Source organism: Lissotriton helveticus, chromosome 12 (genome assembly GCF_964261635.1).
Source record: "Lissotriton helveticus chromosome 12, aLisHel1.1, whole genome shotgun sequence".
NCBI classification, from domain to species: Eukaryota; Metazoa; Chordata; class Amphibia; order Caudata; family Salamandridae; genus Lissotriton; species Lissotriton helveticus.
The window spans coordinates 448,037,568-448,064,216 of record NC_136073.1 but is presented as its reverse complement, the minus strand read 5'-3'; the positions used below and the strand labels follow the sequence as shown (position 1 = coordinate 448,064,216).

At 42.0% G+C, this 26,649-nt stretch overlaps 1 protein-coding gene across 1 annotated transcript in view; it reads left to right on the top strand.

Annotated features, from left to right (window-relative positions):
• The first annotated feature begins 9,987 nt into the window (after window positions 1–9,987).
• LOC144797807 (dipeptidase 2-like) overlaps window positions 9,988–26,649 on the top strand; it is a 516,642-nt gene continuing 499,980 nt past the window's right edge. The window contains exon 1 of the mRNA XM_078668596.1: window positions 9,988–10,109. The gene's annotated coding sequence lies outside the window, so the exon portion shown is untranslated. The remainder of the gene's footprint in view (window positions 10,110–26,649) is intronic.

Genomic DNA, 26,649 nt, shown 5'->3' with positions numbered 1-26,649 from the left:
TCTGAACAATGCTTCCTTCACAGAGAGCCTTTCAATAATGGCACAGATTCTTTCTGATTTCAGAGCCATATTCTTGCACATAGCCAATTAAAATTATTCCCCCCCAAATTCAAAACCAAACTACACATTTTAATTGGTTGAAGATTTCAAGACTTTAAAACTCACATAACATTCACCCATCCCCCCAGTGCTCATTCACCAAGTAACCATGGTAACTCCCTCTAAAACCAACACAGAGTTCACAAGTTCATTTTACTATGTTGCAAACAAATCCATCAAGCCTGCTTGACCTCTCAATCTACTAGCTAATAAAATGCAATGCTTCTTTAAATGACTTTTTCTCAACCATTGAAATGACTTCTTACAAAAAAAAACATGCAGCCTAATTTTCAGTGGAGATTTTTAAGAAAGCTCCAATCATATCTACTTATTCATCTGCACTGATTCTCAAACACTTTTTTTTCATAATCAAACTGCCATTTCATTTCCACAACTCATCTGACTAGAAGCACACCTATCTTCACACACCTATCTTCAAAATGACAAAAGTCTGGTTTGTGGGGCATAGCTATGTCGACTGGGCTCAAAAATATGCAACTAACAGAGGTATTTACAACCTTGATTTACCAAATGTAGACATTGTATGGATTGGACAAAGAGGATTGAGAAGTCACCAATTGATACCATTGGTAAAATCCTTTATGCATTTGCCACACCCTGACCTTATAATTGTGCACTGTGGTGGAAATGATTTAGGCACATTGAGTGGGGTAGGTCTGGAAATGGACATCTTTGGGCAATTGATGTCACTTTTTCCAAAAACTGCCTTGGTATTCTCTAATATATGCCAAAGGCAAAAATGGAACTGGTCCAACCAATTTTGTCCACAGATTGAGAAAGCAAGGAAACATGTAAATAAATCTGTTTCTGCTTACATGAGAGACTATGGTATGGGTTCCATTTACCACAACAACTTGCGTTACAACATGCAAGACATCTATAGGAGAGATGGTGTTCATTTTACAGATGAGGGGAATAGAATTTTCCTCTTGAATATAAGACTCTGCATTGGTACCTACTTGTAGGTACAAAAAACACCCACTTAACACAACAGCTCTTTTCAGAGCTCACTTACCACTAAACACTTTACATTATTTTTTTACTCTATTTTTTTACACTGTTTTTCCCCGTGGTGCGCTCCCGGGTGCGCGTACCGGAGAGCGCACCAATGAGCGCAGCCAGCGTTACCCCGCGAAAAATTAAAAAAAAAAGGTTCCTTCTAGGCCCGCCTCAGAAAAACTAGGGAGTCAGGGGGTGTCTACTCTGCCCCCTTTTAATTATATCCCCCTTTCTTGTTTCACCTCTTGTGTCTCGATTCTACCGAGACACAAGATGGCGGACTTTCCAGACTGTTTAGAATGTTGACAGACACCCGACAGCCAATCAGCTTTCCGCTCGCGCACTCCCGTAGCGTGCCGGGTGCGCTCCCCGGTACGCGCACCCGGGAGCGCTCGGAGCGCGCCTATAGATATATATGTGTATTTGAAGTTAATTTTAAAAAAAACACTGGAGCAATTTTAAGAAAACATGGCAAAGGCACATATGCGTACCAGTCCCTACTATTTTGCCAAGTTTGGCGTAATTCCGTTCAGTGGTTCGGGCTGTAGATTTGTCAGACCGTCCTATGGAAATTACCATGGGAAAAACACGTTTTGGGACCCCCCCCTTTTTTCTCAGCCCCCACTTCACTAATCCACCCGAAACTTTCAGGGAAGGAGCGCAGCGGAGCTGGCCAACATTATGGAAAATTACATGCAAATTCCTCAACCGGTGCCAGAGTTATTCCCAACAGAATGTTACGGATTTCCTATGGAAAACAATCCTAACTATAACTACCTACTGGCGACCGCCAGTAGGTAATATATATATATATATATATATATATATATATATTTTAGATTGTAACCCCTAGGGAGGTTTTTTTATGACTTAATTTGAATAAAAATGTTCTTAACTGAAATTTCTTACATGTGCTTTGTAGTATGCTGTGATACCCAGAACATTGTTGGTATATTTCAATATCTTTGGTTCATTTAATTAAGTCTTTGAATAATAGACAATGTGCACTGGCCTATAGACAGAACTTATACTGTGGTGATTAGGCTCTTCTGTGTAATATGTCAAAACAGGGTTTATGTCCTTTTGTTCTCATATTGCGCCCATTAGTCCTTGAAATAGTTAAGTAGGAAACAAATGTCCCTTCTCACTCCCTTGCCTGCTTTACCAAAATATAATGGTTGGGCAGTCCAATACTTTTATTTTCTGTTGGTAGGTCAGGCTCCCATTTAATTGAAATCCAAACAACTTGTTTCTGATAGGGACCTCAAGACCACAGCAGGACTGCCTCGACGATGCAGGCGCGAACTGTCCCGTAAATATCACAACAAACACTCCTTATTCACTGCAAGCCAATTTTTCAAGGAATATCAGATGCTTTTATTTGATACACACATTGAGGCTATAATATGAGGGGGTAGTACCCAGAAATAGTCCCGGGGACCTGGGTTAGTTACGTATAATAATGAGGGGGTCCCAGGGAATGAAAAACAAACAATATAACTCAATATACAAACACAGTCACATAGACATTAAATCCACTCTTCATGTTTTAATCACAGAGGAGGTGTATGACAAATAATGACAAAAATCACGTAATTGTGAAAATGGCGGAGCGAGGCCCCAAGGAGGGGGAAGGGGGGGGGGCGGTGTTTTTCGTGATAGTGTGAGGATATAGTGATAAGGACAGGGTAAGGTGAGCGAACAATCAATATTTCAAATAGCAATAACGAATGGTTACATATAATGTACAAAAAAGAAACACAAGTACTTTAGATATCAAATTAAATAGTATCATACTCCACATAGTACAGTATATGAACAGTGAGGCCATGGAGTTGACAGATTAGAAAGAATGTTTGTCGACGTTTCGACCCTCTTATTTATGCAGGTCCTATTCAATCCTTGCAGCGGGGTCTTCTTCAGGACTGGGGGGATGGGGCGGACCACCTAGCTTGATACAGTATTCACTTTGAGAGAGGTAATTGCGGGGACATCCTGGTTGATGTTCCCCGTCAGTTCGAAACAATCGATCAAAGTTTAGGGCATTCGTCAGGAGTCGAGGGCTGAATGAATCAGGCACAGAGTCCGCTCGAGCGGACCTGCATAAATAAGAGGGTCGAAACGTCGACAAACATTCTTTCTAATCTGTCAACTCCATGGCCTCACTGTTCATATACTGTACTATGTGGAGTATGATACTATTTAATTTGATATCTAAAGTACTTGTGTTTCTTTTTTGTACATTATATGTAACCATTCGTTATTGCTATTTGAAATATTGATTGTTCGCTCACCTTACCCTGTCCTTATCACTATATCCTCACACTATCACGAAAAACACCGCGCCCCCCCCCCTTCCCCCTCCTTGGGGCCTCGCTCCGCCATTTTCACAATTACGTGATTTTTGTCATTATTTGTCATACACCTCCTCTGTGATTAAAACATGAAGAGTGGATTTAATGTCTATGTGACTGTGTTTGTATATTGAGTTATATTGTTTGTTTTTCATTCCCTGGGACCCCCTCATTATTATACACACATTGAGGCAGCACGCTTTCAATATATCCCCTGGCACGTTTTGCCTTGTGATGAGCCTTGATCACAACCCTTTGCCCCGCAGCCCCATCTCTGACGGAAGACTGACAGCCAGTAGCAAAGAAGGGGGCCACGTCGTCAAAGTAGACGCCCTCCAGGACAAGGGGGTGGGAGGAGGTATACCATTGTTTGTTAATTTCCCAACCCCAGTAGACTTGCCTGATCCCTGGCCCATGTTTGGGGGCCCTGTGCCAGGCCAGCACGAGCAATCCCAGTGGTGCAGGCAGTAGGCTGTGCCGTTATTCCCATGTGTCTGGCCTAGACCAAGACAGGATGGGGAGGCCCTCACATGAAGCCCGTTATGAGATGGTAGGCATTCTCAGTGACTGGGCACTCAGGAGGAGGCCCAGCAGTCCTAAATCAGCACTGCATTGGAACCCGCCCTTCTTCCATAAGCACAATCTAGGTATATCCAGGGGGGGAGCTAGCAGTCCAGATAGCTCCCAGGTCCTCTTTGTGGGTGATAGTGCATTGCAGTAGGGAAACAATGATGTAGACAGGGCGGCCAATGGAATGGTGAGGATGGTGGGCCTTTGTCACTCCCCAGTTCCATAGAATGCTGCGTTATTTTACTGCCACCCTCTACAGTGGGAACCCACCCATCCCCAGCCCCTGCCACCTGGGGGTCCTGTGTACTCTTTAATGTCTTGATCTCGGGGGGGGGGCTTGATGGGTGCCCAAGTCTGGAGGAGAGTGCTGCCCCCACCAGCTGCACACATGGATCAGGGCTGAGGCAGAGAATGTGTAGCTGATTAGGCCCGATGAAGTAGGCTGGGGAAGCGACAGATGCTCCACTCAAAAGTCAGGCCACCCACGTCCCCCAGGGCACCATAGTAAATGGCCTCAATAGTGGTTGTGGACTACGGGAACGCCCTCTACGCTGGAACAACCGCCACACTCCATAACCGCCTCCAGCACATACAAAACGCCTCCGCACGACTCATCCTCAACATTTCTCGTCACAACCACATCTCAACCCACCTGAAAAATCTCCACTGGCTCCCCGTCGGCAAAACCCAACCCACCAGCTCCGCTCCACCAACCTCGCCCTCGCCATCATCCCACGGATCCGCAGATCCACCACCGGAGGAAGATCATTCTCCTACCTAGCAGCAAAGACCTGGAACGCCCTCCCCACACACCTACGACTGAACCAGGACCACCTCAGCTTCAGGAAGCACCTCAAGACCTGGCTCTTCGAGCAGTAGCAGCACCCGAAGCGCCTTGAGACCCTAACAGGTGAGTCGCGCGCTCTATACATTTGTTGATTGATTGATTGAGTTTGAGGCCAGTCCAACAAGATATTAGTCCCAGCTGCCCTTTTGTGCAAATTGTAAGGCCACCAATGGAGGAAGTTGGGTAGCTGGGTGGAGGACAAGTATCCCCCCGGCCCCCTGCAAATGTACTTACTGTGACTCTATTTGGCATAGGATGGGTACAGGCATAGGATCCCCCAATGTGGATTGAGGCTGCGGGTGGTGCCATCCTTTGGTCGTCCAGTGTGCCCGGGGGTATCTCCGGCCATGCAGGTGGTGCAACAGTAGCTGCATTGGAGGCAGGTGTTCAACTAAGTCTGCTCAGCAGTGATGGAGGACACCCTGGGGCACCAGTCCAGAAGGTGATAATGTAGGTTGGGGCCCCCCCCGGGAACTACATGCACCTGGTGGGCCTCACTGGCCTCAATGTGCAGCTCTGGTGGCCCGTTCTCCAGGCGGCAAACATCTGAGCAAGGACAGATGGTGTCAGTGGAACGTCCTCAATTTGTAGTTGCTTGCCCGCAGGTGCTGCGGGGATTATGCACTCTCCCCAGCAGTGGTACTCAGTCTGGGTCGAAGGATCGGCCAAGTCTTCCACAAATTCTCAGGGCACCTGCCCAGGTCTCACATACACAGCTCATTGCTAGGTGACACTACGCTGGATGGTGGTGACCCCCTGCTCGGACAAAAGGCTCAGGTGAAGCCAGGGGTTCAGCATTATGCGGGCTGTCTATTGCAGGGCAACTGCTACGTGGATCACAATGGATGGTGCCAGATTGTGGGTCATGGAGTGGAGCAGGTCTAAAACATGGCTTCCATCTTGCCATGGCTAGCCACACCTCCATCTCTCTATAGGATAAAATTGGAGTAGCCTCATATGATTTTATAAGTGTAACTTCCATTTGCGAAGAGTGTGGTGTCTCTAAAATCTTAATTTAAATTCTTAACTCATGGTGAAGTCAGATTTTAAATGACATTTCTGAAAATACCACTTTGAGATAGATGGCTTTTCTTACTGTAGCCATTTGGTGCCATATCCCTCTCCATGATCACATGCCTGAGGTGGGTGACAGATGGGCTTCACCATTGACAGCCACATACAATGGGAGCTTAGGTGTGATTTGATGCCCTATCCTGGGAAGATAGAATGGAAGAGCTGGACAGAGCCTCACTTACACCTGAATAGGCTGTGTCCTGTCCTCACACAAAGGGTTCTATTACCCGCTCTAGTGAGTCTGGCCCGGAGGCAGGATAGGCAGGGACTCGGCATTTCAAAGGCAAGTCATTGAAGTCTCCCCTAGTTCAAAGGCACAACTCGGTAGAAGTACTGGACCTCTGACCCCACCAGTTTAGTACACTGCTGGACTTGCAAAGACCCTGCCAGGGAGAAGGTCTTCTATGCTGCTAAATGGCTGCTACAGTGCTGAACTGGTGCTTTGCTGGACTCCTTTTTTTCTGTGCTGCCCTGCTGCCTGCTGTTCTCCTGCCTGTGTAAGAAGGACTAAACCTGCGTCACTCAAACCCAGAGTGACTCCAAGGGTTAGCTGGCCGGACTCCTGATCTGACATCTCAACAACATAAAATACTTCAAACTGACCTGCATCTGAACCTGGAATCTGGCATCTGTGAGTCTACTCTGCCAAGTGGTCCCACTCCAGTCCTGGAGCCTTGAAAGTGAGGCATAAAGTGCTTGCTGCAGCAACACCAATGCATCCTCTGTTGAACTGGGACAACGGCACTGTTGCATGGATCAGAACCAATGCATTGCCCCTGTTGCGTGAATCGAACAAGTGCATTGCTCCTCTTGCATGATCAACCTCACAGCATCACCTTCATTGCATTAATCATCCCTGACACATCGCCTTCAGAGCCACCATTGGACAAGGTATCTGCATCTCAATCGACGACGTCATCTTCGACAATGACACCAAATCTCTGCATAGCGGTTCTACGCTCATCGGAGTCGACGCATCATCACTGCTGTGCAGATCAGGACTGGCGCCTCTCCATCACTGCATGGATTGACACTGGCACATCCCTTCGGCTGCGCCCTTCATCCTCGATGTCGACGCACCCATGATCAAGGTCGTTTTGTTAAGCGGGCATCACTGGGACCCTGTATCTGGCATGAGCTACATCCTGGTCGGCCTGAACTTTTGACACTGGCCTGGTCTGGTGCAACCAGATTTCCCAAGTAAGCGCTCATTGCTTCTACTTGCAATTTTACAGTTTATTCTTTAAAAAATCTTATCTCAAGTCCTACTTGTTTGGTTTTTGTTGTTTTGTTCATTAAATTAAGCTCTATTTTTCTAACTTGGTGTTGGCTCTTTTTGTGTGGTATTTTCACTGTTTTACTGTTTGAAGTGCTGCACAAATACTTTACAAGGTGCATCTAAAGTTCAGCCTGGCTGCTCTGTGCCAAGCTACCAGGGGTTGACCACCAGGTAATTTACGGTATATTTGTGACTTACCCTGGTTAGGATTGTGGTTGCTGTTTGACTAACATGGCTTAGCAGTTCAGTCTGGACTGTTCACATGAGGCACAGGGTCAAGACTGATTTGCATATAGCTGTCTGAACTTGGGTGGCGAAGTGAGCTAAAGAACGATAATGGATTCAACCCAGATCTGTGACTGGGGGTGAGTGTCTGAAAAGTTTCAGCGCTCCGTCGATCCTCTCCTTGTGCTTGCTTTGTTCGCTATAAGTTGGCAGGGTATGCCCAGACGTAGATCCCTTGCTCACTTTGCCACTGGATTCAAGCTAGCCTGGCTGATGAGGACTGTTAGCCCGAAAACGGTCCGAGGATGCTTGCTTTTGGTCCAGCGAAGACATGGCTTGGCAGTTCAGTCTGGACTGTTCCCATGAGGCACAGGGTCAAGACTGATTTGCATATAGCTGTGTCAGAACTGGGGTGGTGAAGTGAGCTAAAGAACGATGATGGAGTCAACCCAGGTCTTTGACTGGGCGTGAGTGTCTGAAAACTTTCAGCGCTTTGTCTACCATCTCCTTGTGTTTGCTTTGTTCGGTCTAAGTTGGCAGGGTATGCACAGATGTGGGTCCCTTGCTCACTTTGTCACTGGATTTAAGCTAACCTGGCCGATGAGGGCTGTTTGTCCGAAACCAGTCTCAGAATGCTTGCTTCCAGTCCAGGGAAGACATGGCTTGGCAATTCGGTCCGGACTGTTCCCATGAGACACAGGGTCAAGACTGATTTGCATATAGCTGTGTCTGAACTGGGGTGGCGAAGTGAGCTAAAGAACAATAATGGATTCAACCTAGATCTGTGACTGGGGGTGAGTGTCTGAAAAGTTTTGGCGCTCCGTCCATCATCTCGTTGTGTTTGCTTTATTCTTGTTTGGTTCATTAAATTAAGCTCTATTTTTCTGACCTGGTGGCGGGTCTTTTTGTGTGGTGTTTTCACTTTTTTACTGTTTGAAGTGTTGCACAAATACTTTACCATGTGCATCTAAAGTTAAGCCTGGCTGCTCTGTGACAAGCTATCGGGGTTGAGCACCAGTTAATTTAGGGTGTATTTGTGACTTCCCCTGATTAGGATTGTGGTTGCTGTTTGACTAATGTTTACACCCCGGTCAACCAACAATCCAGTGATTTACATACACCCATGTTTTCAGGTAATAAATGATTTTATGTTCGGGAAATCCATGTCAAAATACCTTTGTCAATAAATGTCAATATCAGTAACAACATGACTTGCTAAATCAATGGGTAGAATTAAACCCATCATTCCGGTTTGCAGGTATCGTTGTTCAATCCTTAAAGCTAGAGCCAACTTTCAAGGGGCACATAATTAATACCTGCTATAAAAAAAATGCTGAGTTAAAAAATGCAATGTTATCAGTTGGCTTCCCTGATAAAGTTGAACTGTGTTTGGTTATCATAACCCTGGTACCTCCCAGAAAACCAGGCTTAATAATGCATAAATTATCACTAATGGCATTGTACATACAAATCATCATTATTCACTTGTATTTACTAAAGGTCAAATCAGACCACCTTTGTAAAATGTACATACCAAAAAATCATATATTGTAAGCGGATACCATTCTCACAATGTTGGAGGTTCTCTCATAGTGATATTTATTTGATTCACAGCGCGCGCTCACAAATACACATACATTTATAGATACACACATGCAACAAGCATTACAAAAAAACGTACCTGCAGCAATGCCTTGGTGGGGGGCCTCTGGGGTTTCAGCCACCTCCTCTCATTGGCTAACTAGGTCAGCCAAAGAGAGGCGGCGACAGTTCCTCAATTGTCACATAGTAGGGATGGAGGGATCAGCAGTCTCACTGACACCCCCACCCCACTCTGTGACGACGTATCACTGATAGACACTGGACCCTGGGCATTTCAGGGAATAAAACTGAAGCTCTCAGGTCCTAGGCTATCAGTGACGCTCCCCTTCATAAAGGTCCTCAAGGTTCTTTTGCGTGGCTTCAGCCTCCAAACTTCAGCTCAGGCAGCCAGACGCCTGGCTGCCTGACCTCAACGTGAAGAGTGTCCATCAGGCTCAGTCCAACAGACACTCATCACACTGGGAAAACGTTGAATGGAGGACACTTGATCTTAAGCCCGGGCCCCTAATGTATTGTGCCCTGTGTACAAACGCTATTCTGGTAAGCTTTGAGTCTATGAACGGAAAGAGTTAAATGTATGCGAGAGATCAGATTGCACGCTCTCTCTTCCTCTTTCAGAAGTGTAGTGCCCCGCTCACACTTCCTTATGAATGACTTGTTTTTCAATGGTACTGAAAGATGTATTTCGTTGATGTGCTTGAGTGGCCGGGCCGCCCAGTGAGGCCCAGTGCTCCCCTCAGCCGGATGCCTTAGGAATGTCGTTCCTGAATGTCAAGTGAAATTTACTGGAAAAGGGCAATTTGTCCCAGGCCGCAAAGTTCTGCTGGGAGCGGATGTTCACTTTTGTTTGGAAGTCACTTATGCGTAGGGCCGAAAGCGTGCTCACCGGCATTTTGTGGAAATTCTGGAGATGCCGTCTGTCAGACCCTGACTTCTGTTGTTTTTATATTTTTTTGGGTTCTGCTTGTTTTTTGCTTCTCGCTAGGAGCTCGTCTCGGTATCGAAAGCAGATAAGAAGGGAATCGTCACCGTCTAGAAAGTAAGTTTTAAGTCTGCTATATTCTGCTATGTACTGTAAATAGATTATTGGCCTCCGTCTAACTTTATACAAATGGCTGCTTTAGACAAACATTTGTTCACTGATATTTTATTTATAATGATTTCTGCCTTTTTGACAATGCTTTAGAGACTTTCTAATTACAGGCTATTTCTTTAGAGATTCTCAACCCTTTGGTTAAAACCAAGGCGATTTTGTCTTAACAGAAGTTACAGAAATTGCAAATTGACCCTAACCTTTGGGCACCGCCATTTCCGAATTCACACAAAAAATACCCATCTGAAAGTTAAAATGACGTTTTCCGTGGCTGACATACATACATCTTCCATACATTGTAATTGAGTAAATCCTTTCCTCGATATCTCACACCTCAACTGTGTTGCACAGGCATTTCGAACAGAAGCTGTACAGAGCAGCACAGTGGTACATAAGGACATAGGTGGTACACTGCTATCATAGGTAGACGGGCATGGTTCAGGTCTGTGGCAGACCTCCTGTAGCAATGGTGTAACTGTTAATGGTGCAGAAGGTGCTGAGGCACCGGGACTCAGAGGCCTGAGTATTGTTCTATTTTACTACCCAACCAGAATTCAAGGGGCCCATTTCTCTGGCGTGCAGAAGGGATCATATCACTGTTGCTATGTCACTATCTGATAGTAAATGTAATACCACTGACTTGGGTATTTAAACATTTGTGTATTAATATTGTGATAAAAGGGCTGCCAAGGTAATGGTTCGGGGTTTATGACAGGGGATGGTGATGCCTCGGAGTACAGTGGTCAGCTGCGCGCATTCTCAAGCCTGTAGATCTGGATTTTAGGAGCCTGCAGGTTGGCTCCAGTCGTGGCTGCAGTGTTTTCTGCATAATTAGGGATTTTCCGCATTTGCCGCATCCATCGCCTTCTGCATAAACTGCCGATTTTTGAAAAAAAAAATACATTTAATTCCTAGCTCATACACATCAAAAGTTACAGAAAACGTGGGGACGCGCATTCCCCCACAGATGAAGGTCCTTAGTAAAAGTTGACTGGTCATCTCTCAATAGCTTAATACTGTATTTGGATGTTAAACTGGTATTGATAAGGTGAGATGTTTGCCCAGACAGTGTTAATACTATCACAAATGTGCCACATTATGCTGCAAAATGAGCCCTTTCTAGCTGCATAATGTAGTCAACCCAGCCACATAATGCGGAATTTTAGTGGCCCTGGTTGTAATGTGTGTGCCACAACTAGGATGATATGCGGGTCATGAATTCAAGCTCTGACAAGATTGATATAGTCCTCCATTTGTGAGTATAGTCAGTCATTAAACTGATTCCTGTTACATTGGGTGATAGAAGCACCTGCTTTCAAGAGACCTTAGCAGTAAAGAATAGTGGGAAGAGCTATATAAAAGTATGTTTGTATAATTTCAGGATGATCCTGTATGAAGTTCACTGGGGAGGGGCTTGTGTGATAGATTCCAAGTAGATGCAAGACATGGATCCAGGATTGAATTTAGGGTGTTTTGGGGTGGATATATGATTGAGATGAACAGTGACAGGACATTGTTACAAAGGTTTCGAGAGAGGCAGGATGCCGAATTGTTGTGCACTGCTTTGAACACCAGGATTAAAAGTTTAAAGACTGACGGTTCTATTGACTACGAACTAGAGTGATGATGATGAATCATGGACATTTGAAGGATATGTAATATAGTGAAATTCACTACCAAATCCTTTGACAACAGCCGTCTTTGTAATTTTTTCATCTTGGGAAGCACATAAGTACATAAGATGGTTTAGATGTTGGGTTCAATATTAAGTCTTCATTCTTTACTGTGATGTAAAGGTCATGGAACATGCTGAAACAGCATTGGCCAACAAATGGTTTGCTCCATGGGGCTGGATTACTTGGGGCTTTTGTAAGGCTTGAGAATGATTTAATACTGTCAGGGAAGTCCTGGGTTTCACAAGGACATGCAGGTATGGAAAAATGGCATTTATTGGAGTAAAGAATAGTAAGAGCCTGTCCAATCTGGACAGGATTTACAGAAAAACAACCCAAATGGGAATATATACCTTTCCAACACTTTCTAAGTACACTTCAATTGACCATGATTTCTTTCAGACCACATTTTTACTACTACTCGTAACCCAGAGGAATACTTCTTATCCATTCCAGCAGGTAATTGCGTGACCCAGGACATGTCCCCCTGTTATTCTATGAGATTGAGATTACATTTTCAGAATGGTTTACTGGTGAATGTTTACTGTACTTGATAGCCTTCAAATATCCATGTTTCACTCTTGTAATGATGGTATAATGGCATATCCAGTAGACTAATTCTAGTATAGCTTATTTCAATTTGCTTCTTGAAAAACATGGAAAACATCAGAGACCTTTCTTTTTATTTGATTGATTATAGTATTACATTCAATGATATCGTCAAGCACAAGGGCAACCAGAAGATACTTCAGATTGCACAAGGGGGTAGTGGATGAATAACTAAGGGGGTCATTACAATAGCGGTAAATCTGCCACCGGCAGCCTGCCGGTGGCGGATTCACCGTTACCGCGTGGCCATTTTCCACCCGCTAGATAAAGATGGCGGGCTGATTGTTGGCGGACGGGAACTCTGTCCGTCACCGGTCCGACACAGGCAATCGTAACTATTGCCGGTCGGACCCACCTGGCATCCACAAAATGGTGGCAGTGCCTAGCAGGCACTGTCCGCCAGATTAGGATGCTGCATCCCTGCCAGCCTGTGTATGTTGGTTCAACCACCATTCACAGGCAGGTAGGGATGAACTTTGGGGGCCTGTAGCGGGCACCCCTTAAGCAGGGGCACTACAGTTTTGCACTTGGGGGGCACCTATGGTGCCCCCAACATTTCCCTGCACCATGTGGCAGACATCGCGTGGTGCCTGCCACGTAGTGCATGGAAATGCAAACAGTGCATTTTGAACATTGCGGCGGGTGCTGCAGCCAGCAGCACCCGCTGCAATGTTAAAGATAGATGTTGCAACTGCCGCGGTGGTGGTAGCTTCGTAATATCATGTGCGGGACCGCCGCTTTACAGGCAGCCGGTCCCAATCCCTGCAACAATGGCGGATGGACTTAAGTCTGTCCGCCATCGTAATCACCCCCTAAGTTTGTCTAGTGAGAAAAAGAATTACTGCAGAAGGTTGATTGGAAAGTTGTGGCAATAGCAATTTTGTTTCATTGACCTTCCATTGCAACAAAGTTCCAATGACCCTGCTGATGGTAGAGGAGTTCATCGGGCATTTGGTACTATCAAAAGAGAGATGTGGATTTATTTCTCACATATTGGCTGACCCCTGGCTGCATGTGTGGTTGAGGTTATAAAAGGTACCTTCCTCATGCTGAGTTGAAGAGCATGTTGAAGTACACTAATGGCTCTGATATCTAATTTTCTGTTTTATCCTCTCAAACAGATCTGTGTAAGAAGGCTTCCAACTATTTATCTGCTGTTATTATATGAATGATTTTTCACCATCTTCAACTCAGTGCTTCTACATCGGAAGTGTTCTTCTTTGTTGCATTGTTACCTAAATTGGGTCTTCTTCCAAATAGTTTATCTATCGCCTGTCTTCTTTTCTACTGCCACAATCTGTTTGTCCCTTCTGAATCTTTACTTTCTTTTCCTACGCTCATCTTGTTACTGCCTCTACCAATTAGAAAATATTCCCCACTTTCCTTTTACCAAAAACATATATCAGTTTGATAGTTTCATTTATGATTCAAGGGACAATATATAAGAAATAGTTCATATAGAGGATAAATAACATATGTGAGACATAAATCCCTACAAACGAGTTATAAAGCATGATTAAATGAAGAACTGAGTCAATGAGATATCATCAGACATAAAGAAGCTACTTGTGTAGCAGAAAAAGAGTGATCAGGAAGAGAAAGGTAAAGGAGAGGAAAGCAAAACAATAGATGAGGGAAATAAAGCATTGCATTTATAAGCGTTATAATGATATTATATTGGGTTACATTCTAACATATGTTTTAACTTTGAGAGAGAAAACATATATATGAAGATAGTGATCCAATAAACAATAGACTATAATGTTAAAGTTTCAGAGGCTTCTCAAAAAGCTAAAAAATTAGAAAACCAAAGCATCTTTCTTAAATTTAAGAAGCAATATTGGCTCTGTGGTTTTTGGAGATATCAACCCACCATGAATTTGAATACAGCTTTTAGAAACCTTTTCAACAGTTAGTAAACTTTTTGAAAGCTATTGGAATGGCAAACTATCCCTAATAACAATAGCATATGGAGAATAGTGTTTTGGAAAGGCCAGGGAGCCCAAAAAACTGTAGAATGAAAAAGTAGTATCCAGTGACAAAATATCATTACATTTTAACAAAACAAATTACCGGAATACGATAACATACTTACAACTGGCCCTGCAAGCACATGAGCCTTCAATTGCAAATTACCAATAGAGTGCATTCTCTCAATCAATCAATCAGGACATTTGTTAAGCACGCTACATACCCGTGTGGGTCTCAAGGTGCTGGGGGGAGGGTGCTGATACTGATCGAAGAGGCAGGTCTTGAGAAGTCTTCTGAAGGCCAGTAGATCTTGGCTCTGCTGTAGATTGGTGGGGAGGGTGTTCCAGGTCTTGGCGGCGAGGTGGGAGAAGGATCTCTGAATTTATAACAGTTCTCATTTTGATAGGTATTAACAAGAAATCTGCTCTAAATAAAAATACATAAACTTTGGATCATATTGGCCAATTGTACATTCTGTATAATGCAATTAAATATAGCCCCAGGTTTGAAGATCAAATAAGACTTGTAGGTCGTGTTCCTATACGGACTTGTTTGAAGATTGGGAGCTAGATACAGTAGTTTATGTAGTCTGATACATTTGACCTATTTTCAGTATCAACCCATTCTATAAAGGTTTTTGAAACTCAGGAGGTGATAGGGAAGAACCATCGGTTGTGTAAGAGACCTTGGCATATATTTGGGAGATAGCATGATGCAACAATAGGCAATGCTTAGAAAAAGACATAGGTAACAGAATAGAAGATTAAAGAATAAATAAGGAGCAACTCGAAAACCATCCGAAAAATGATTATTCTAAAAAAAACGTATCTTTCCAATGCTTCCAGGAACAAGACCTGTTTTGTATTTTTAAAAGGTTATTATTCAAAATTTAGGCAGAATGAAAACATTGAATTAAGAATTGATTAGACAAAATCATCTGTCATAGTAAAAAATGGTAAAGCTATAGAATTGGAAATTTGTTGATGGGCGGTCATATAAATTATATCTATACAGAATAAATCAGGAAAAAATATCTATTACATTTGACCCAAGTCGGAAGAGGTAAGAGGCCATAATCATGATGCAATGGACATTATGCATTGATTCCATAAGAACCTAAGGCATAAACAGGACTATTGAAGGGGACATTGGAAAGAACATAACAAATATTTAGAACAACCACCATTTTCATGCTATTCAATCTCCCCTACCAAGAAAGAGATAGAAGAAGCTAGATCAGCAATAAGGTATTTCATTTGGTCTTTAAGGAAGTAATAGGATTAAGGCTCCCAGTTTTCCGTTCTTACTGATTTCTACAGGTAAATACACACAGAAAACAATGTGTTTCCTGTCTCTATTTATTTTTGAAAGCTGAAAAATACAGAAAAGTATGCTTCCTGTGGTTGGCTCTCAAGGCCATTTTTTGTGCTTTCCAGGACAACAGCTGAGCAGATACTCAGAATGGGTAGTTAAAAAACAGGTTCTGATTTTCCTGAATACAGGCAAATGTTAACATAAATGAACATTATAATATGGATATTTACCTGTGGGTGTAATGTTTTGCTATATTAGGCTGCTAAATTTTCTAAAACGCGAAAAGTGGCAAAGCATGAGTGCATGTTTGTCAATTAAATAAATGGGGAAATATACAGTTTTACGACTCTATTTATTCTCAACACACAAAATAAATATGGTTAAATTCCAATAAGATAGTCAAAAAATAAATATGGATAAATAGAGATGGAAATGTTAAAAAAAATACCATAAGACCGGGAGCCCTAATTATAATTAATGAGTTTTTGAAGCTGGATTAAAAACATAGGGCCCCATTTGGATGTCGCGCGGATCGCTACCGTCATGCAGGCAGTGGCGATCCGCCCGACATCCTTCCCCGCCCGCTACCCATTTCCCCCTGCCATATTACTATGGCGGGGGGCCGTGGCGGACGAAAGACGGTCCGCCGCTTTTCCGCCCGGTCCGGAAAAGGGTTCTATGTCGTGGCAGTGTCTGTTAGGCACCACCATCCATATTAGGAAGGCAGCGGGAACATACTTTTCTGGGGCGGCGTTGCGGCCACGGAAAGGCATGCAGGAATCTCCTGTGGGGGCCTGTTGGGGGCCCCCAGGGATTCTGGGAGGTGGGGGGTGCACATGGGGGGTACCGTACCCCCTGCACTTCAATGTACAACATGGCAGGCGCCGCACGGTGCCTGCCAAGTTGTGCAATGAAGTGCGCGACGTGTATTTTTAGCATTGCTTTCAGCAACGCCCGCCGCAATGTTAAAAATGTGGGATGCGGCCCCCAGTGTGGCGGGCGCATACTAATGGCCCCCATGGGACCGCCGCCCTTATGGCGGGCAGTCCCGTTTTATGTCGGGATGGCGGGCGGACAAAGTCCACCCGCCATCGGGCCCCAAAGTATTTATTATTTTGGTAATTTATTACAACATCAGAGCCACCAAACAAAAAAAGGCATAGAAGAACCAAAAAAAGCTGTCAAAGAAGTGGATGGATTAGACATTTTTATCAGGATATCGCCCTCATAAGCAGAGAGCTGGATTTCCATGCTTTTACACATAACTCGCCTACCTCATGATAGAGTAATTTTAGCCTTCCATTTCTGGACAAAAATGTTTCAAAGCATAAAACAAATGATAGCTCAGAAAGTGTGCATCGTGTCAAGTATTTGAACCTAAATTAACATAAAAGGAAAAATGTTATTAACAAACATGCAAGCCAGAAGTTTGGACTATACTAAGTATTTAAGCAGTTTAATACATTTGTAACCAAAACCAAATCAAGCAAAAGTCTTAAACATGTCATTCAAAATAACACAAATACTTCGATCTAAATCTTTTTCAGCATCCAACTACAGTTTTGGTAAGGGTGTATCCAAAGTATATGCTTGAAATGAAATGTTAAAGGATAACCTTGCATTGTCAGTGAATAATCTGCCATTAACCAAATCTGACTAATCACTTTTGATGAGATTAGGAGTGATGGGTGGGTAGTTAATATTTTTCCTTCATAATCACATTAATTGAGTGTATAACTATTGCAGTATCTAGGGTCTTTGTCTTCCAGTATTAGGAGCCTCCAAAATGTGCATTTTTAACAAGAATCCAGTACGAAGGAGTTATAGAGGTCTAAAGGTTTGGAAGCAAAAAAAGAGACATGTTTAATAAGCTCAATAGACATTTTATAGGGCTAATTGCTTTTTTTTCTTTAGAGACCTAATGGAATTTACAACCTCCTCTATTTCAAGAGAATCAAAATCCATCAACAGTAATGCATGGATAGCAATGTTAGAGAAAATTAGGATCTGCTGTGGAAGCATTGGTGTCTTATGTGTAGAGGGATTTCTAATAATCTGAATCAGATACAGCAATAGACTTATTATTCTTATCCACTATACTACTAATAAATGATGTTCCTGTTTGACTTTGAAATGATTAAAACATATTTTCAAAGCTTTATTTTGAACATCATGAAACTTAGATTTTATACTTAAAACAACATTGCAGGCATTAATGATGGCAATGTTATTCAACTTCATTTTAGATTTTCTAAAGTCTTCTTTCAAGCATATCCTAAGATATAGAAGTGACATATGATTGTTTGAGGCATTAAAGGCATCCCAGTTATTTACAACAGACAATATCAGCAGAATTATTAAACTTAAAATATGAATTAATAAAAACTTTCAAATCTGTTGAAAAATCTTTAGACAATAAAAAATAATTATTGAATTGCCATTTGTCATATTTTTTACTTGCGTGAAAAGTAGATGAAACTATCTGAGCATCATGTAAACATGTCAGCAAGAATCTTGTGATAAAAAAGTGATCAATCCTAGAGGGGCAACCAGGGACTGGTGAATAGAAAGTGAGTTCACAATTGTCAGGATTGCAGGTCCTACAGACATCAAAGATGAATCTAACAGTAAAAGTGACCATGAGGGCTTGATAGGATGTGTCGCTGTTAAATTTATAATTAGATTTTCTATCAAGGAAAGGGTTCAGTACTTGATTTAAATCACTCCCGAAAATAATATTATTGTTAGGAGGGTTAGCAAGCTTAGTCCTAAATCAATTCTAAAAGGAGGGATTTGACACATTAGACTACGAGAAGCATGGTTTTTCCCAATGTGATAATAGTAAGTATCCAGCTATCCACATAATCACAGTGCTATTGAATACTTGGATATTAAAAGACTTGTAAAATAAAAGTACCACATTCCTTTTAAGTCCAATGTAAAGAAAAAATATGCATTTCCAACCCAATGATTCTTCAACTTTATGGATTACAATGAGTTTCTGGTAGAAAGGCAATGATAGTGTTTATTATGAGTAGATACAATAGTACATTCTGCCGCTTGAGAGAGTTGCTAAGACCTTGAACATTCCACATGACAAAGGTTAGCCATGAAAAATATATACAAGTAGGGTAACAGTAACAGGTAGGGCAATCAGTATGAACAACAAATAGTTTATAATAGTGACAATACAAAAGTAGGTAAACCAGATTGACAGAATATAGAGATATAAAAGAAGAAAACTAGATATGTTAATAATGAAAGAAGAAGTGATAGCAAAATAGCAAGAGATGTATCATGTTAAAGATGTTAATAAACTGAAAGAAGAGCAGATCAAGGACAATGATCTCAACTGAGAATATGTAGAAGAAGTAAATACAACATGTGAGTCAACAATAAGTTGCAGATAACACATAACGCATTAAAAGAGAGAGAAAGTGATGGTGCTCCAAACATATAACAATCATTTAGATGTAGGTGGCGTGTATATGTAATCATGAGAGAAAGTTTGTGAAGGTATTTTCAAAGCTGAGTAGGGCCATCAAAAGACCTACGGATACCTTTATGGGTTAATATGCAAAAGCATTGATGAATTATGGCATATTTAAAATGGAGTTGCCTAAGGATGCACGTCCTGGATAGGAATTCTTTTCTCCAAGCATTGGCAAGATTAGATAAGTCTTGAGACAGGTAGAGGCTTTGATTGGACACATTCATTTCCTTTTCTTCTTAACAGGCTTTATAAAACGAACAAAGTCTGTGTATTCTGAGAAAAGCATGATGATGGCACTACAATTAGGGTTTCATCTGACTCTTGTCTCTAGGGAATGAGGTATTGAAGAGTTGATAGCAGGCTATTATGAGGAACAAAATAAGTCAGAAATTATTCCACTGCGAACCTAGAAGGCCAGTAATTCAACATTGAGAAAAAAAAGGTAGGTCATCACCCTCCACATCCTATGGCAAGCAATGTAGGTGAAGATTATTCCATCTATTTCTCTTCTCTAAATCTTCACAATGCTTTTGCAATTAAATTATCGCTAACTCCATTTTTGAGGTGATATCTTTGACATCACCTATCCATTCCTTTTTTTCTACTAATCTGTTGTTTATGGCCACCCTTCTGCCCGCAATCTGTGGTAATTTAACATTAGTGGCAATCATAAAATGTACTAAATCTCTTACCTCCACCAAGATTTGTTAAATGATTGGAATTATTACTACAAACAATTGGCCATGAAAGGACATTTGTTAGTCTTATAGATTTAGAAGAAGGTGAGGAATGCTGGGATTTAATTGAAGTTGATCAATCTGAAGATTTGTTTGATGAAATGTGTTTATTTTTATAAACTTTAAGCAGAAAATGTGTATGCCCCATAAAATGATAACAAGGGGTGTACAGAAAGTATCAGGTCGTACAGTTACACATAGTTTGATAACTACTATTTTCCACAATAAAGCATCTCAAATCTGAAAAAAAGATAGCTTCAGCCAAAAATGGTGCTATTCGTCATGAAATATCACCTGAGCTACCTACTAAGGAGCACTGACTGCTGAACAAGTCCCGAAACATCTCAGAGAATATTGCAGTTATCAATATTGCAGTTGTTACAAAGATATTTTCAGTGCTAAGTCAAGGGGGCCATTCTGTGTAGTGAAATCTCCAATAAGAAAAATCTCTTTGAGGAGAGAAAGGCAGTTAGATAGTGAAAAGGTTAACAAATATAGACCATTTGCACAACATTTGTTTAACCTTTTTAGATGATATATCACAAAGTTTCAATCAAAGAGCACTGATGAAAAATGAATAACCACATTTGTCAAACTAAAATGACGGCCAAAATGTGCAAATACTCACTACCCTGTGATAACCACTAATATGCACATTTATGTAGAATGAAGGAGGTTATATCACCATAATCCAGATTGCTATCAGGTCACCAGGAACACATCCAGACTTACCATAACCTCCCTCAATTCAAGCAGTTATCTCCAAGACTCAGTACTCAGAAGGAGCACCACACAAATATGTCCATCTTGTTTGGCATCAGGCCACACACTCCCATCAAAGTCTTATTCTGAGACATATTTGATGCCCACATGCATCTCTGTTCCTCTATCTACTTATCCGTCTATTTTCACTCTTTTGCATCTTGCAATCGGCAATGAACATATCAACTCACCACCTATTTAAAGTTCCATCTACCACTCACAACTCTTCTTCTTTAGGCTGCTTTCACTGGCTATGTTTTAAATCTAGTCTCAAGTTTAATTTTACTTGCATCATTTTAAAGTGTGAACATGTCCTCCTTCTCAAAACTTATTTTAGTATATGTTCTGCTTTTCGGTTTCACTTTATCCCTTAAACCCCTTCTCGCTGGTCATTCTTCTTACTTCCCTCAAAACACTGGGGAAACTATCATCTTCCTGGTATCTCTGCCTCAATTGTGTACTACTTTCAAAGCATTCGTAAAAAGCTCCACCTTCCACTTATTTCTTACTCAAAATTTGGTACTGTAGCTTTCATTTAGCTGAAACTAAGCGCTTTTAACTTTTCATGTTCAGAGATTGGCAAAGCGCTGAATGAATTCATTGAAATTAAATGGAGTTTTAATGTATTAACTGACTGGTGCAAGATTTATTAAGTGCACACTAGCCCTTAAGGTCTGGTGGAGTGGTCGTTGCTATACATTGAAGTATGAACGTATTTATTTGGAACACACTGGCATGTTACTAAGGCCAATTCACAATGCTAGTAGAAAAGAGTAGAGGCCCCTAGCACATCATCACAGCACAGCATCAGGTCAAGGATTTGTTTAGAAAGAGTGATCAGGGATTTATAATTCAATGTGGGCATGGTGGAAGCTTTTGATCTGATACAACTTGAGCTATACACAATGAAGGTCCATATGCCAGCAAAAGTCTTTAGATGCATTTTTTTTAGATTGTCAGTGATGAAGAGTGACACAGTTCAAGCAAGAGTCAAAATCTCGGGTAGAGATAGTTGTACCCTCATAGGTCAGAAAGTATGTCAGGAGATGTGCCAATAAATGTAGTGTGACCCAGCAAGAATCAAATGCCCTCACACACCTGGTTAGGTGTCCTACTTCATCATCAGGCTTTTGCTCCTCCTCGGGCCGGTGCTGCAATGCCCGACGGGCACCATCCATGGAGGCTCTTTGCCGGAGATCTTCCTGTCTGATGTTTGGTAAAGTGCAGGTGTGGGAGCTTAAGGAGTAGATTGGTGTTGAGGTGTGAGGTTAAGAATAGGGAAAGAGGTACTTCTCAAGAAAAAATTTAATGAGCAAGTACTGTTACCTATATTAAAAATGTATGGTGCTATCTATTAGACTTTAGTTATCCTAGATAGCTATAGGTCAACATATTTCTAGCTTCCGTGTAGTCATAACAATGATCTAGTAGCTATTCATCAGGACCAATATCAACCTAATCTACATAGTGATTGGAGTTTTAATATGTGGGTTCATTGATTTTCCCCCAATCACAAATACCTTGGTTTCGGTATTGATTTGTGATTTATTTTGCAATGACCCTAATTGGGTAAAGATTCATGCCTCCTCGAGTTTTGTACAGAAGCATGCCCTTAGCGTGAGTTTGGTCAGGACCAGCTCTCTGGATGACCTACCCTCGTGTGCGGACTTGAGACTTCTGATTGGTCCTGATGAATAGCTACTAGATTATTGTTATCACTACACAGAAGCTAGAAACATGTTGACCTATAGCTAGCTAAAATAATTAAAGTCTAATAGATATCACCAAACCTTTTTAATATAGGTAAGATAGCGTGTTCATTAAAGTTTTTCCTGATAAGTTCCTCTTTTCCTATTTTTAACCTCAGACCTTCATACCTCAACACCAATCTACTCCTTAAGCTCCCACACCTGACCTTCACCAAACGGTGGACAAGAAGATCTCCGGCAAAGAGCCCCCATTCATGGTGGCGGTCGGGCATTGCAGTGCCAGCCCGACAAAGAGCAAATGTCCTATAATGAAGCATGACACCTATCCAGGTGTGTCAGGGCATTTAATTCTTGCAGGGTCACATCCACTGTGTACCCTACAGATTAGTCGTTGACCCACATAGCCACTCATTCTTCTTTAAGAACTGCATACCCCACATACATTTATTAGATTATTTGCAGCATGGTTGCTGGACCTTGATGCGCTTTAAGTCCCTCCCTTTGTTAGACAAGAGAATGTCATGATCTAGACTCCTGAGGCTCTAGGTGCAAAATTATGTGGCATTTAAAAACCACGCAACACAGTTTACATATATCTCTTTATGAATTGGAAAAACCATATAGATTTTCTACTTCTACTATGATTTATTATGTGAAGTTTATGAAAAGGCAGATATGTATATTGTAAGCTCTTTTGGACCAATACATTTAATAGGCTAACATCTCCACTTGTAACATGTAATAGTAGTCAAAGTTTTAGTTAATGGTGATTCCCAATACCAATGACATAAGTTCTGTAAACATAATTGAATTAAATGTATGGGCAAACATAAACACAATTAGGATGGGTGCTTTGGCAAATTGTTTGTGTTTGTTTAATGTTCTGCTTTTGCCAATTTTCCTTAAAGGGGATATTCATATTTATAAAGTCGTCTAGAAATTCTTGAGGGGCAGTAAAAAGAGCATACATTTTCCCCAAAACTTTCTTTTTGGTAATGTTTCAGTTGAAGGCTTTAGTTTTCCAAAGATTAGCATCTATAAGAAGCTATCCTGCTACCTACAATTGAAGTGATCCCATTTCTAGAAGGGTACAGCTGAATTTCAAAAACATGAACAGGGTAACATGAGCAATTGGCAATAGATTATATTCCACTGCTTTGTCTGTTGAGCAGTTTCCAGGTTTATAATGTTAAAAAATACCTATTACGATCAGGCACACTGTTAAGATATTAAATTGTTTCATAGGATAAGGGAATGCATTCCTTTTTCCGTAGCATGGGGTTCTGTGGAAAAATCAAACAATAAAAATAGATAATGCAATGTTATATTGGAAAGAATGGGTGAAAGTAGTGATCTTTAGGTTAGGACATTTGTAGCAACTTCTAACCATGTTGCATTTAGGATTCTGAATATTTAACTACAGGCTACCAACAATCAGTAGCACAGATACAATCTACTCTGGGATCAGTTAACTAGATTGATGTCAGTGAAATAGGGGGTGTCCCTGTAATTCTTTCTTTCTTGGGCAAAGTGGAATCAAATCTCTTTTCAGCTTCTATTCTATTCTTCAAAGTTATGAACATACGCTTGAAAAAGAAAGACGTTGGTGTAGTGAATATGTGTGATTACCGATTAGTAATCAGGTGTGAGAGAAAATCTATAATTTGATAGTTAAATTCAAAATGTATTGTATATTAAAAATCACACATCAGAGAATCTACTTTAGACCAGATTGCGTGGTGATTCTTCAGACTCATTAAACTCACTGACAGTTCTTCAACACTCTTGCAGAAAACCTCCCTCTGGATGAAATGTACAATGTATATGTATTCAATATGAGTTATTCCTAACTTAAGAAATTATTCACAACAAACAAACAAGTGACATGAGATGCCAGGGCATGCTTTGTTGAAAACAGCAGCGATACATAACCGCTGCTATATGAGTATTAAACCCTTCGATGCTCATGACGGAATGGCATCGGACAGCAGAGGTATTTCTTTTTCTCCCCAAAGCCTCAGGAGAGCTCCCGAGGCCCCCTCCCTGGTTTCTGTGAAATAACGATCAGCGCGGACGTTGCGCTGTCGTCATTTCACAGAAACCAAAACTAAAATGAGCCTTTAGGCTCATTTCAGTTTCACTTTCCATGTGCTCAGGCCGCTATCTTAGCCCCCTGAGCACGTAGAAAGACGGGAGAGGTATCAATGGAAAGGGGAGAATCTTCCCTCTCCTATAGTACCCCTCCCCAGTGGATTCCTGTGTGGGGTATCATTTTATTCGGGACACAAAGGAGAACGCTGTGGGGTGGGACATTTGTGCCGACACAGTGTTTTTTTCAGCTAAATTTGAGGTTTACATGGCATTCTGGGGAGGAAAACATTGGGGGATCCACGCAAGCCATATCTCATTGGACTCCACCAGGTGTTTAGTTTTCTAAAATGCTTGGGTTTGGTACTTTTTCTAGATGGGCGCCAAGCCCTGGGCCAAAATCTCTGGCCCCCCAACCCCCAAAACCAGGTTGTTTTCCTATAGGTAATTTTGAAGTCTCCACAGTATGATCTGGGGCATTTCCTGTTGCAGCCACTATGCCTACCCACACAAGTGAGGTGCCATTTTTATCGGGAGACCTGGGGGAACGCTGGTTGGGAGGAAATTTGTGGATCCACTCAGATTCTAGAACTTTCCCACTGAGAAATTTGAGACAAATGTGTTTTTTTAACAAAATTTGCAGTTTGCATGGGATTCTGGGTAGGAGAATGTTGGGGGACCCATGCAAGCCATACCTAGCTGGACACGTCCGGGTGTCTAGTTTCCAGAAATGTGTGGTTTGGTAGGTTTGCCTAGATGGCAGCCGAGTCCCGGGCCAAAAACTCATGGGAGCCCCCTTGCAAAACCAGGTTGGTTTGTGATAGATCATTTTGATGTCGCCTCAATAGGTTTTGGTCCCATGCCCGTCGCAGGTCCTTGACCCATCCACGAGAGTGAGGTACCATTTTTCTCAGAAGACTTTGGGGAATGTAGGGTAGGTAGAAATGTGTGGATCCACACGGATTCCAGAACTTTCCACCCAAGAAATGTAAGGAAAATGTTGTTTTTTTTTACAGTTTTTTAGGTTTACAAGGGATTCCTGAGTAACAGAACCTGGTGAGAGCCAGTTAAGTCACCCCACCCTGGATTCCCTGGGTGTCTAGTTTTCGAAATTGTATAGGTTTGCTAGGTTTCCCTAGGTGCCGGCAGAGCTAGGGTTAAAAAACTACAGCTAGGCACTTTGCCAAAAAAGGGTCATTTGTCAATGTGAAATTGTGGTGTGTCTACGTTGCGTTTTCCGCCATTTCCTGTTGCGGGCATTAGGCCTACCCACACAAGTGAGGTAACATTTTTCTCAGAAGACTTTGGGGAACACAGGGTGGGTGGAAATTTGTGGATCCACGCATATTCCAGAACTTTCCACCACATAAATGTGAGGAAAATGTTTTTTAAAAAAAATATTTTTGTAGGTTTGCAAGGGATTCTGGGTAACAGAACCTGGTGGGAGCCAGTAAAGCCACCCCATTCTGGATTTCTCTGTGAGTTTAGTTTTAAAAAATATATAGGTTTGCTAGGTTTCCCTTGGTGCCGGCAGAGCTAGGGTTCAAAAACTACAGCTAGGCAAAAGGGTCATTTTTCACTGTGAAATTGTGGTGTGTCCACGGCACGTTTTGGGCTGTTTCCTGTCGCGGGCACGAGGTCTACCCACACAGTGAGGTACCATTTTTCTCCGAAGACTTTGGGGAACACGGGTTGGGTGGAAATTTATGGATCCACGCAGATTCCAAAACTTTCCACCACAGAAATGTGAGAAAATGTATTTGTTAGGTTTGCAAGCAATTCTGGGTAACAGACCTGTTGGGAGCCAATGAAGTCACACCATCATTGATTCCCCTGGGTGTCTATTCTTAAAAAATGTATAGATTTGCTAGATTTCCCGAGGTGCCGGCAGAGCTAGGGTTAAAAAACTACAGCTAGGCACTTTGCCTAAAAAAAAGTCATTTTTCACTGTGATTTTGTGGTGTGTCTACGTTGCGTTCTGCGCCGTTTCCCGTCGCGGGCAGTAGGCCTACCCACACAAGTAAGATACCATTTTTCTCAGGAGACTTTGGGAAACTCGGGGTAGGTAGACATTTGCGGATCCATGCAGATTCCAGAACTTTCCACTACAGAAATGTGAGGAAATTTTGT